At 47.9% G+C, this 14475-nt stretch overlaps 1 protein-coding gene across 5 annotated transcripts in view; it reads left to right on the top strand.

Moving 5' to 3' along the window:
* Nucleotides 1–14475, top strand: part of gcgra (glucagon receptor a) — a 136324-nt gene that overhangs the window by 66638 nt on the left and 55211 nt on the right. The window contains exon 2 of one of the 5 annotated variants that reach the window (XM_063030586.1): nucleotides 10268–10440. The exons of the other annotated variants lie outside the window; for them this stretch is intronic. The gene's annotated coding sequence lies outside the window, so the exon portion shown is untranslated. The remainder of the gene's footprint in view (nucleotides 1–10267; nucleotides 10441–14475) is intronic. 5 annotated transcript variants of the gene reach the window in all.

The raw sequence follows: 14475 nt of genomic DNA on the forward strand, positions 1-14475 counted from the left end.
CACCTCCCTCCCTCGATTCCATCTCCACCTCCCTCCCTTGATTCCACCTCCACCTCCCTCCCTCGATTCCATCTCCACCTACCTCCCTCGATTCCACCTCTACCTCTCTCCCTCGATTCCACCTCCACCTCCCTCCCTCGATTCCATCTCCACCTACCTCCCTCGATTCCACCTCTACCTCTCTCCCTCGATTCCATCTCCACCTACCTCCCTCGATTCCACCTCTACCTCCCTCCCTCGATTCCACCTCCACCTCCCTCCCTCGATTCCATCTCCACCTCCCTCCCTCGATTCCACCTCCACCTCCCTCCCTCGATTCCATCTCCACCTCCCTCCCTCGATTCCACCTCCACCTCCCTCCCTCGATTCCATCTCCACCTCCCTCCCTCGATTCCATCTCCACCTCCCTCCCTCGATTCCATCTCCACCTCCCTCCCTCGATTCCATCTCCACCTCCCTCCCTCGATTCCATCTCCACCTCCCTCCCTCGATTCCATCTCCACCTCCCTCCCTCGATTCCACCTCCACCTCCCTCCCTCGATTTCATCTCCACCTCCCTCCCTCGATTCCATCTCCACCTCCCTCCCTTGATTCCATCTCCACCTACCTCCCTTGATTCCATCTCCACCTACCTCCCTCGATTCCATCTCCACCTCCCTCCCTTGATTCCATCTCCACCTACCTCCCTCGATTTCATCTCCACCTCCCTCCCTCGATTCCATCTCCACCTCCCTCCCTCGATTCCATCTCCACCTCCCTCCCTTGATTCCATCTCCACCTACCTCCCTCGATTTCATCTCCACCTACCTCCCTCGATTTCATCTCCACCTCCCTCCCTCGATTCCACCTCCACCTCCCTCCCTCGATTCCATCTCCACCTACCTCCCTCGATTCCATCTCCACCTCCCTCCCTTGATTCCATCTCCACCTACCTCCCTCGATTTCATCTCCACCTACCTCCCTCGATTTCATCTCCACCTCCCTCCCTCGATTCCACCTCCACCTCCCTCCCTCGATTCCATCTCCACCTCCCTCCCTTGATTCCATCTCCACCTACCTGTACCTTCTACTCGGTCTTGAAACTCTTCAATTCCCTGCTTCCTGTTGCAATATGTGAAGATCTTTACCACCGTTGAGGCAAAGGTGTTGATTATTTAGATTGTGAAGTCATAAGAAACAGGAGCAGAATTAGGCCATTCAGCCTATCAAGTCTGCTCCACCATTCTATCATGGCTGACTTGTTTTCCCCTTTAATCTTGTTCTCCTGTCTTCTCCTTGTAACCTTTGACACCCTTACCTCTCTTTCCTGCCCCATTCTTTCCCAATCTATTGTCCCATGCAATGCACTGTGGCTCTCTAACATAAAAATGGGAGCCAAAAGTGTTAAGATTGGTAACTGGTTCTCTAGTAACCCAGCTAATAAAAAAATTCCCTTACTTTCATGAAACAGAGGAGCTTGAATGGGCTCCAGGGAAGATAGTGCGGTATCTCAACCCTGTTTTGTTATCTGCTGCTCCCTGTACTCTCATCGTTGTGTGGCTCTCAGTCCATTTACAAGTTTGCAGATGAATCCACCCTAGTGGGCTGGGCCATGTCTCAAATAACGGCGGGCCGGAGTACAGGAAGGCGATGGAGAGTTTAGTAACATGGTATCATGACAACAGCCTTTCTCTCAATGGCAACAGAACAAAAATGCTGCTCATTGATTTGAGGAAAGGGCGAGGGGGCAGTGCACATGCTCCTGTCTCCATCAAAGGTGTTGAGGTTCAAATTCTGAGATGTGCACATCAACAGGAGCTTGTTCTGGCCCAACCATGTTGACATCACTGCCAAGAAAGTTCACCAACCACTCTACCTTCTCAGGAGGATAAAGAAATTCAGCCTATCCCCATCAATTCCTACCAATGTTTATCGAAGCACCGGAGAAAACATTCTGTCTAAATGCATCACAGTTTGGTATAGCAACTGATCTGCACATGACCGTAGGGAAATGCAGAGAGTTGTGGATCAAAGAAGCCAGCCTCTCCGTCTATACTTCTCGCTGCCCCAGTAAAGCAGCCGTCATAATCAAAGACCCCACCCACTCTGGACGTTCTCTCTTCTCTCCCATCAGGCAGACAATAGACAATAGGTGCTGGAGTAGGCCATTCAGCCCTTCGAGCCAGCACCACCATTCACTGTGATCATGGCTGATCATCCACAATCAGTACCCTTTTCCTGCCTTCTCCCCACATCCCTTCACTTCGCTATCTTTAAGAGCTCTATCTAACTCTTTCTTGAAAGCATCCAGAGAATTGGCCTCCACTGCCTCCTGAGGCAGAGCATTCCACAGATCCACAACTCTCTGTGTAAAAAAGTTTTTCCTCAACTCCGTTCTAAATTGTCTACCCCATATTCTTAAACTGTGGCCTCTGGTTCTGGACTCCCCCAACATCGGGAACATGTTTCCTGCCTCCAGCGTGTCCAATCCCTTAATAATCTTATATGTTTCAATCAGATCCCCTCTCATCCTTCTAAATTCCAGTGTATACAAGCCCAGACGCTCCAATCTTTCAACATATGACAGTCCTGCCATCCCGGGAATTAACCTTGTGAACCTACACTGCACTCCCTCAATAGCAAGAATGTCCTTCCTCAAATTTGGAGACCAAAACTGCACACAATACTCCAGGTGTGGTCTCACCAGGGCCCTGAAAGGAGGGAGAGAGAAAACAGGCAATTGTAGACCAGTTAGTCTGATATTAGTGGTGGGAAAGATGCTGGAATCAATTATAAAAGATGAAATAGCGGCATATTTGGATAGCAGTAGCAGGATAGGTCCGAGTAGGCATGGATTTAAGAAGGGGAAATCATGCTTGATTAATCTTCTGGAATTTTTTGAGAATGTAACTATGAAAATGGACAGGGGAAAGCCAGTGGATGTAGTTTACCTGGATTTTCAGAAAGCCTTTGATAAGGTCCCACATAGGAGGTTAGTGGGCAAAATTAGAGCAAATGGTATTGGGGGTAAGGTAGGAGATGCATGTACCGCCAGGCTCAAAGCAGCTTCTACCTGCCATTATCAGAGTCTTAAATGCACGTCTTGTAGGATAAGATGGACTTGGCCTCGTCTATCTCACTCTGATCTGCACTACACTTTCAGTAGCTTTTACACTCCCAATGCTGCCCCTAATATAGATGGGGGTTTGAGTTGTGGGATGGGGCGGGGAGGAAGGTTGCAAGATTAGTGAAGATAGGTGTTTGGTGGTCATCATGGTTATAGTGTGATTGAGGAAATGTCTCTGTGTCAGTGTTATTCTGTTCCATGAGTTCATTGGCTGCTCGGATTATAAACCGAACCCTGCATTCATTCCTACCAGTAGTGTTCCCTTGAACCTCTCATTTATCAAGAACTTCTCTATAGAGTCATAGAGTACCACAGCACAGGAATAAGTCTTTTGGCCCATCTAGTCTGTGCTGGCCTGGTCTTCTGCCTAGTGCCATCTACCTGCACCCGGACCATAGCTCTCCATAACTTTCCCATCCTTGTACTTATACAAACTTCTCTTAAATGTTGCCATCAAACCCACATCCACCACTTCTGCTGGAAGCTCATTCGCGTCACCCTCTGAGTGAAGAAATTTCCCCTTAAATATTTCACCTTTCACCCTAAACTTATGACCTCTCGTTCTACTTTCACCCAAGCTGAGGGAAACAGCCTGCATACATTCACCCTATCTGTACCCCTCATAAGTTTGTATCTCTCTATAAGCCCTCCCATCATTCTCCTATGCTCCAGGGATTCAAGTCCTAACCTATTCAACCTTTATATAACTCAGGTCCTCAAGTCCAGCCAAGATCCTTGTAAAATTTTCTCAGCACTCTTTGAATCTTGTTGACACCTTTTCTGTAGGTAGGTGACCAGAACTACGCACCTTGCTCCAAACATGGCCTCACCAATGTTCTGTACAACTTCAACATAGCATTCCACCTCCTGTACTCAGTGCCCTGACTTGTGAAGGCCAACGTGTCAAAAGCTGTCCTGACGACCCTGTCCCGTCGTGATGCTACCTCTGCCTTAAAAATATTCTGCATCCACCAGCTCTTAGGGAAGAAAATTCCAAAACTCACAATTCCCTGAAAGAGAACCCTTTGCTACATCTCTAAGATTGACCCTTGGTTTTGGATTCTCCCGCAAGAGGAAACCTTTTCTCCATATCCATCCCATTGAGACCCCTCAGAATGTTTTGACACGCTCAGACTTTTAATAGAGACCTAAGTGCCAGCGCTTATTTAAAGAAACCTCCCGTTCTTCCGTTGTCTGACCCATCTCCCACTCCAGCCCCGTGTCACCAGCCCGCACCGGTTAGGCAGTCCACCATTGTATCCGGCCAACAACTTCCCAGAATGGGCTGTGGGTGGCATCACTGTAGTTTAGCGGTTGGGATAATCGCCTCAGGGTGCCAACAGTCACCGATCGGGGTTTGATTCCTGCTGCTGCCAGTAAGAAGTTGGTACGTTCTCCCCAAGACCACGTGGGTTTCTTCCGGCTGCTCTGGTTTCCGAGGACATACTGATTGGAGATAACAAGTTGTGGGTATGCTACGTTGGCACTTGTGGGCTGCCCCCAGCACATCCTCAGACCGTGTTGGTCGTTGACACGAGCGGCACATTTCATTGTACATTCAAAGTTTCGATGTACGTCTGACAAATAAAGCTGGTCTTCCATTAATCTTTGAGAGGTTCTCAGCCCGACAAGGTCCAAGGAAGGAAGGGTGGCTGCAGTTAGAGTAACAATTATTTATAGCTTTATCAGATGTTACTGAGCAGGCAGTGATGGAAATTTTTGGCAAAAACTTAAAAGTGAGATATGGAGAAATGTTTCCATTGCAGAGTAGTCACGATCTGGAACGCTGCCCCCAGAGAAAACACTGAACTGATTCCATCTATAAGCACAGTTATAGACCTCAGGATGTTACTTTGGAAAGTGCACACTGAATGCACCTGTGCTCTCGAGGAGCTGGTACAGGAACGATGGGCCGAGCGGTCCCCAATATCCACCCCATCACCTGGTGGAAGTTGTTGATGATGTCACGCTTCTGCTCTCTTTGCCCTTTCCAAATGTGCCTCACTTAAACATTCACCCAGCTTCCCTTTAAAGAGCAGCTGCAGCCCCTGCTTCCTCTCCCTGACCTTCCTCCTCAGTCTACAGTCCGATCCAATCATCTTGTAACTTGCTACCAAGTGGCAATGTTTTGAGGTGAGCAGCGGTCACTTTCCACTGGAGGCCTGAAGTCTGTAAGTATTGAGAGTCTGGGGTCAAGGGCTGGAGATTGGAGGCCTGAAATCTGTGAGACTGAGGGTTTGGTGCCAAGGCCTGGAGGCCTGAGGTCTGTGAATCTGGGGTCAGGGACTGGAGGCCTGGAGGCCTGAGGTCTGTGAATCTGGGGTCAGGGACTGGAGGCCTGGAGGCCTGAGGTCTATGAGTCTTCAGAGTCTGGTGCCACGGCCTGGAGGCCTAAGGTCTGTGAGTCTGCGGTCAGGGACTGGAGGCCTGGAAGCCTGAGGTTCAGAGTCCGGGGTCAAGGCCTGGAGGCCTGAGGTCTGTGAATCTGCGGTCAGGGACTGGAGGACTGGAGGCCTGGAGGCCTGAGGTCTGTGAGTCTGAGAGTCCAAGACCAAGAACTGGGGGTTGGAGGTGGGTCTGCCCTGGGGTCGAAGGCTTGTCTGTTTGTGTGGGTGGGGAGGGGCTTGCTTTGCTTTGCTGTCTTGTTTCATTTTGTTGCGTTGTTCTGCTGAACATGGTGGGCATGCTGTGCTGGTGTTGGACTGTGTGGCAACACTTCCGGGCTGCCCCCACCGCATCCTTGGGTTATGTTGGTTGTTAATGCAAACAACACATTTCACTGTATGTTTTCATGTACATGGGGGTAAATAAATCTGAATCTGACTCTGATTGGATAGAATCTCAGTCCGAGTCTGTTCGTGGGTCTGATTGGATCTGATCTAAATCAGGTGATGCCCTAGGGATTGAACACCAGAGGAATTCAGAATGGCAGGAATGACCAGATGGAATGGCGGGAGGCTTGCGCAGGCTCGTGTGGTCACGACTGCAGGAAGGGTTAAAGTGGTCAGCTGCTAACTTCTCTGTTGCTTTGTCCCATCTGGAGATATCTTGTCCAAATATGGAGCTGGAGATGCAGAGTGTTAGACTTGCCATTGATTAATGAGTTCTTGCCATCAACAACAAATACCCACAAAGGCTGATGGTGTGATGGAAATGCCGACAAGTATGCAAGGGAATTCTTGCTGGTTTTCCCACGTCGAAAGTGGCGCGGTTTAATCGCAGAAATGGAGCACTGGCATCCAGAAGGTCAACAATTGGTTCTTAATGAAGGGAGAGGATCCAGTCCCTGGGCCAAGCATGTGCTGTTATCAACACATACAGTCCAATCCCAGGCCTGGAAGGTTATTGGACACAACCTTACACGCATTTGCAGCTTGGCAGCCAAAAGCAAAAAGCACGGTCACCGCGAATAAGAAGCCCGTGATTCTGTTTTTTCTCTATTTGAGACACCTTGTAAGAGATGGCATGGTCAATAGGTTAGGACTTTACTCCTTAGAACGCAGGAGAATGAGGTGAGATTTGATAGAAGCATACAAAATTATGAGGGGTATCGCTAGGTTAAATGCAAACAGGCTTTTTCCTCTGAGGTTGGGTGAGACTAGAACTAAAAGTCACGGGTTAAGGGTGAAAAGTGAAATGTTTAAGAGCATATGAGGGGGAACTGCTTCGCTGGTGGGAGTGTGGAACAAGCTGCCAGTGGAAGCTGTGGGGGTGGGTTCAATTCAGCATCCAAGAGAGGTCTGTGTGGGCACGTGGAGGGGCGGGTCCAGGTGTGGGTCGAAATGACTAGAATAACAGAATTGGCATGGACTGGATGGGCTGAAAGGCCTGTTTCTGTGCTGTAGTGCTCGATAACTCTCACTCCAATGTCAGCTTGTGCAGAGTTAGTAGCGCACCAACGACCACTGGAGCTCCTTCTGGAGAACCAGTCTGCATCTTCGAATTCTTTCGGCTTTTGGACAGAGTCACCACTGAGGGCATTTTGTATTTAGTTGGACCCTTTAATACAATTGAATGCAAAGGACGATGGGCTAGAATTAGTGTCTGGAACGACAGAACTACCACAGAGTTGTAAACACTGCCAAGTCCATCACGGGGTTCTCAATTCCCTCCGTCCAGTCCATCTTGTGCCAGGAAAGCTAACAATATCACCAAGGATACCTGCCACCCTGACCATTCCTTTTCTCTTTTCTGCCTTCCGGGGAGGAGCCAGAAGTCGCCTTTATTGTCATATGCAGAAGGACATGTTCAAAGTGCATATACGTCACCATATACTACCCTGAGATTCATTTTCTTGCGGGCATTTACGTGAAAATAAAGAAATACAATAGAATTTATGAAAAACTATACATAAACAAAGACGGACAAACAACTGATGTGCAAAAGGAGACGAATTGTGCAAATAAAAAAGTAAAAAAAAAATACTGAGAACACGCGTTGTAGAGTCCTTGAGAGTGAGTCCATTGGATGTGTTCTGTGATCAGTTCAGCGTTGAGGTGAGTGAAGTTATCCACGTTGGTTCAGGAGCCTGATGGTCCAGGGGTAATATCTGCTCCTGAACCTGGTAGAGTGGGACTTAAGGCTCCTGGACCTCCTGCCCAATGGTAGTAGCGAGAAGAGATCATGGCCTGGATGGTGGTGGTCTGTGAACGTTGACCATTTGGCAACGTTCCTTGTAGATGTGCTCAATGATGGGGAGGGTTGGAACCACCACTTTTTTACTGTTCTTGGGCTTTGGTGTTTCCATACCAAGATGTGACGCAACCAGTCAGGATACTCTCCACTGTGCATCTATGGAAATTTGGCAAAGTTTTGGGCAACATGCCGAACCTATGCCAAATCTCCAAGAAAGTAGAGGCGCCAGAGTAGCTTCCTTACGATAGCACTTACGTGCTGGTCCCAGGACAAATCTTCTGATGTGAGATCCAATATATATGCACAGGTACACTGAAACATATTTGCTGCAGCATCACAGGCATCATATAAGAAGGTAGAGGAGTTTGAAACTCCAGCTGACCAGATCAAGAACAACATCTTCGCCCACTGCTCTCGGAATCCCGAACTGATCACTGCCTTCACATCCCCCTTCCCAATAACGCTGCCACGTTCTCGAGCCTGTAGCTCTCCCTCTTCTTTTAGTGAGTCTCCAGCATTTCTGTTTGAACTGCCTCGGTGCGCGCCGCAATGCGTAACAGAATTCTGCTGTTTGTGCACTCGTTGATGATCAGCACGGATATTGTGGGCTTCACACCAGCAGGGAGCTTCATTGCACACTAGTGTGTACAACGATAACGTAATCTCTGCTATTTAATAAGATCATGGCTGTTTTTTTACATTGGGGTTGCTCCCCTGTGCTAATCCCATTGGGCACAATTCCCATCGGGCCACGTAAACTAAGGCATAAGGAATTCTGCCCCTCGGTCCTGTTTGGTATTCAAGAGGGCTATGGCTGACATACCTCAAAACCACTTCCCTGTCCTAACTGTGGCAACTGTGGATTGCACCGAAATCAGATCCTGAAAAGCAGAGCTTACCAATTTAACAGTCCACAGGATTCCCCAAGGAAATCACCGTCTGCCGATGTGGTGGTTCCTGGAGTTTACCCTGTCTTCGGAAGACTCGCGTCTGTGAAAACCCCCATTGCAGGCATTGTTGGGGCTGGAGTGAAGTTAGTAGGAGCAAGGGATCCCAGAAATCCGAACACGTTGAACCTTGTGTCTTCTGCCTTTGCAAAATGACGTTGCTGCTTACACTAATGCTAAACTTTATAATTTTAAGCTAATTTGTAAAAAGTATAGGGGGGGGTGTGGTTTTGCACTACCTTGCTTTCCATTTTTCTATTTTCTATTTATGATTTATAATTTAAAGTTTTTAATATTTACTATCAATTTGTACTCCAGGGAGTGGGAAGCGCAGAATCAAATATCGCTGTGATGGCTGTACGTTCTAGTATCAATTGTTTGGCGACAATAAAGTATAAAGTATAAAGTATGTCTGAGTAAGTTTTTTACACGGAGAGTTGGGGGTGCATGTAACACCTTACCCGGGGTGGTGGTAGAGGCAGATACTTTAGGGGCATTTAAGAAACTTTTAGATAGGCAGATGGATGATAGAAAAATGGAGGGCTAAGGGGGAGGGAAGGGTTAGATTGATCTTAGAGTTAAGAGACAACGTCGTGGGCTGAACAGCCTGTACTGTGCTCTACTGTCCCACGTTCTATATTCAGCATGTTGTCTGTGCTAGTGACCTGAGCCCCTGTTGGAACGACAGCTCCTCTCGCAGTGGAACAACATTCTCTCCAACTGTAGTCATTTTTAATCCTGGGTCCTCTTTAACGGCTAAGGTCAATGGTGGAGGTAGCAGAATCTGTATCTTGGAGGCTAAGGTCCATTTATGGGGATATCTGTCAGTCAGTAAGAATCTGTCAGGATTGTTCCCAAGGCACTATCAGTAAGGACACATATCTGTGCTTCAGTGATAGTGCTGAGCCATGAAGTGATGAGTTTGAGCTGGTAGTATGCAGCATGTGATGCTGACATCCAGTTACGAGGGATTGGAAGATAAACTCATCTTACCCGGACACAAGGATGCAAAATCAGCAGTATTTTGAAAATCAAATCATCCACACACTCTGTGGCCACTTTCTTGGCTACCTCCTGTACTTAATAAAGTGTCACTGAGTGTACGTTCATGGTCTGCTGCTGCTGTAGCCCACTGTTGTAAAGCGTGGTTGTTTGAATTACTGTTGCCTTCCTTTCAACTTGAACCAGTCTTGCCATTCTCCTCTGATCTCTCTCATTAACGAGGTATTTTCACCCACAGAACTGTCACTCACTGGATGACTTTTGCTTTTCGCACCATTCTTTGTAAACTCTAGAGACTGTTGTGCGTGAAAATCCCGCGAGTGAGATACACAAACCTCCCCATCTGGCACCAACAATCATTCTACGGTCAAAGTCACTTAGATCACATTTCTTCCCCATTCTGATGTTTGGTCCAAACAACAACTGAACCTCTTGACCATGTCTGCATGCTTTTATGCATTGAGTTGCTGTCACATGATTGGCTGGTGAGATATTTGCATTAACAGAAGGTACACAGGTGTACCTAATAAAGAAGCCATTATCACCAAAAATTACTTTGAGATTCATTTTCTTACAGGCGTATCTACAGGCAAATAAAGATATACCATAGAATTTAGGAAAAACTTCACCTATACGAACACTGACCAACTGCCAATGTGCAAGAGAAGACAAATTGTGCAAACAATACTGAGAACATGAGTTGTAGAGTCCTTGACAGTCTATATGCTGTGAAATCAGTTCAGAGATGAGGTGAGTGAATTTCTCCACACTGTTTTCAGGAAGCTGATGTTTGAAGGGTAAGCACCTGGTGGTGTGGGACCTGAGGCTCCTGTACCTCCTGCCCAAAGGCTGCAGCGAGAAGAGAGCATGGCCTGGGTGGTGGGGGTCCTTGATGATGGATGCTGCTTTCCTGTGACAGCGCTCCGCGTAGATATGCTCAATGGTGGGGAGGGCTTCGCCTGTGATGGACTGGGCTGTATCTACCATCTTCTGGACAGGACATGGATTTTAAGATGAGATGAAAATGATTTTCAAGGTACAAAGTAAATTTATTATCAAGGTACGTATATGTCCCCATATAGACTCCTGAGGTTCATTTTTTTGTGGGCATACTCAGTAAATCCAAGAAACATAATAGTATCAATGAAAGACCACACCAAACAGGACAAACAAACAACTAAGGACAATAAACTGTGTAAATACAAAAGAGAAAAAAAATAATAATAAATAACTAAGCAATAAATATTGAGAACATGAGGTGAAGAGTCTTGGAAAGTGACTCCACAGGTTGAGCGAACAATTCATGATGGGGTGAGTGAAGTTGAGTGAAGTTATTCCGTTTGGTTCAGGAGCCTGATGGCTGAGGGTTAATAACTGTTTCTGAACCTGGTGGTGTGGGTCCTGAGGCACCTGGACCTTCTTCCTGATGGCAGCAGCGAGAAGAGAGCATGGTCTGGGTGGTGGGGGTCCTTGACAATGGACGCTGCTTTCCTGTGACAACGCTCTGTGTAGACGTGCTCAGTGGGTGGGAGGGCTTGAGCCTAGATAGGTTGGGCTGTAACCGTTACTTTTTGTAGGATTTTCCGTTCGAGGGGATTGGTGTTTCCTTACCAATTTTAAGGGATTTTGAAGATACCTGAGGGGCAACTTTTGAAGATACCAAAGGCTGATAGTGGACCAGAGGAAGTGGTGGAGATGGGTACGGTTAGAATGTTTAAAAGACATTTGGACAGGGGGATGTGAGCCAAATGCAGGGAAATGGGATTAGTATAAACAGGCAGCTTGGGTGACATGGACAAGGTGTAGAGTCATATAGCAGAAAAACAGGCCCTTCGACCCAACTGGTCCATGCTGACCAAGATTCGCATCTAAGCTGGTTCCATTTCCCACCTTTGGCCTGTTTTGATGTTGTGTAACTCTATGAATCTATATTCAAAGGGCCCCACAGATGGAGCATTTAACATCAGATGGATGGAGCACATGGCTGGAACATAATTACAGCTAATCTCTGTCTCTGCCCTTTGTCCTAATTCAGTGTGACCCGTCACATTAAGCCACAAAGGGAGTATGCTGTCCAGTTCTGGCCAGTGGACTTTAGGTGGCATGGGAGGGCCCTGCAGAGGGAGAGATTAACACGAGGGAGGGGATGAGGGCCTTATGAAGACATCTCACCTCTCCCGGAAGATCCGGGAGTCTCCCGCATATCGATAGTGGCTCCCTGACGCCCAGAAATTATATACAATATCCTGGAAATGGATTTTTCTGAGAGGGAGAGGGAGAGCGAGCATCCTGATTGGTCTCTCTTTGTGCTAAGAGTGGTCCCCAACCACCGGGCCGTGAGGAAACAATATGATTTGGTGATATGAGATGATATGAGTCAGCTGCACCTTTCCTCATTCCCTGTCACACACTGTTGAACTTTAACGCACGCGAGGTCATTACCCACATATCATCCATGTCAGCGCAGGAAGATCAACTCCTCGAGCTTGTAAATGACGACGGGCTGAAAAGTATGTTTGACATAACATCTCTGCCGGCATTCTGGATCAAAGTCAAGGCTGAATATCCTGAGATAGCCACGAAAGCACTTTGCTTCCATTTCCAACATCATATCACTGCGAAGCGGGGTTCTCTGTAATGAATGCAATGAAAACTAAATTGCGGAATAGACCGGACATAAGGAACCTCCTTCGAGTATCGCTGTCTCCCATCACCCCTCGATGGGACCGTCTTGTTGCAGCGAAACAAGCCCAGGGCTCGCACTGATTCAGTGATATTGGTGTGTTGCAATGATTTTATATGTTCATACAGGGAAAATATGCGCTGTGTGTTTGATATCCAAACATTACTTAAAATGTTATGATGCTATTGACTTATCACTATATTCCGGTCGTCATTAACACCCCCGACCCCGGTCGGCCGGTCCGCAAGAATATTGTCAATATTAAACCGGTCCGCGGTGCAAGAAATATCGGGGACCCCCGCTAAGTAGACCCATCAGTTTTCCCTGTGGGTGGGCTTTACAGTCGACCTCAAAAATAATGACAGTGTTGCTCGCTGCACTGTTTGCAACAGTGACTTTTCTATTGCCCATGGTGGGTTAAAATGTAAGAAATATGTTGAGGTGAGTTTAACAGTTCATTAGCATAGCTAACGTTATTTAAACTAGCTGGCTGGCTGCTAAGGGGCTCCGCTATTGATGTCCTACCTGATGAGGCCGAACTCCCTGTAGACTTGGCTTAAAGTTGTAATAGAATAAACATGATAATATAATATAAGTACATATTTTAATGTCACATTTGCTACATATACCCAACCAGGTTTACAGATTAGACAAAATCACTAAACAAAGTATTACATACACCCTTGGAGGTCGCGGGGCGGGGTGGCGGGGGGGAGGGTGGGATATGGTGTTGCAGTGGGGTGGGGGTGCTACCTCCCTGAAATGAGTTTCTGCAGGGTGGGATGTCTGCTTATGGATAGGTTGGGAGGATGGTGCAGTTCTCCTTGAGGTACAAATTGAGGAGAAAGTTGATAGAGATCACTTAAATGGTGACCGGTTTAGCTGTCAGAGGTAAAAGGAGACCGCTCCCATTGACATGTTAACCAGTGGTCCCGGATTTAAAATTTTGGGTGTGAGATTCGGTGAGGAGGGGGAGAAAAGCACTTCGCCCAGCAGGACATGATGTTCAGCTGCTCCCTGCCCAGTGGCACCATGGAAACCAAGCCAGTAGGGCCTACAGAGGGGAACTGGTTAGGTCTTTAGGAGAGAATAGTTTGTAGAGTGGGGGAAGAACAGGTGAATGTGATTGGGGGGGGGTTGCTGTGCCTGGAGTCAACAGAGACTTGATGGGCCAAATAGCCCTCCTTCCTGTTCTGTGACTGTTGCGTGACTCTCTGTCTCTGGTGATTTTGGTGTTGTCACTCGGGATCTCACGACATGGAGTGAATCCGAGTCCTTTGTATCCGGGACCAGAATAAACTCTATTTCTCCTACCCCCTTCCTGTCCTCCACCGTCTCTCTCTATCCCCCCCCTCCCTCACCTCTGTTCTGCCCCCCTCCCTTCCCCCTCCTTCCCAAATGAGTGAGCTGTGCCTTCCAACACACGCACAAACTGCAGGAGGAACTCAGCAGGTCAGGCAGCACCTACGGAGGGAAATAAACAGTCCAAGTTTTGGGCCGTGACCCTTCTTCAAGTTTAACCCTCCTTTAACTGTGTTTGAGTCTGAAACTCGGGCTCCGTGAACAAACACCAGTAAAACCCTCCACGGTTGGGGGGAACTGAGATGCACTGAGGATCTGCTGCATCCTGCGAACCTCATCTTCACTGTAAAATCAGAGCCCTGACATACGGGCTGAAGACAAGACCCTCTACAGTCGCTCATAACACGGATCGCCAGGTCACGAGCTTGTTGCCATCAGTGGGAACTTTTAAAGAAAAGATTAGCTTTGTAATGAAACATGGAAACACACAGTGGAGTGTGCCGTCCGCGCCAACAACCAACGCAGTCCAAGGATATGCCGGAGGCAGCCCGCTAGCATCGCCACGCCCCCCCCCCCCCAGTGCTAACGTAGCACGCCCACAACTTGCCAACCCTAAACTGCGGGTATTGGAATCTGCGGGGAAACCAGGGCACCCGGAGGAAGTCCTCACGGCCACGTGGAGAACGTGCAGGCTCCTTGTAGACAGCGGTGGGACTTGAACCCTGATCACTGGCGCTGTAAAACCGCTAACGCTGGCCACTGCGCTCCGTGCTGCCCTCTGTGGATTACCGCGTATACCG

Source organism: Mobula hypostoma, chromosome 22, assembly GCF_963921235.1.
Source record: "Mobula hypostoma chromosome 22, sMobHyp1.1, whole genome shotgun sequence".
NCBI classification, from domain to species: Eukaryota; Metazoa; Chordata; class Chondrichthyes; order Myliobatiformes; family Myliobatidae; genus Mobula; species Mobula hypostoma.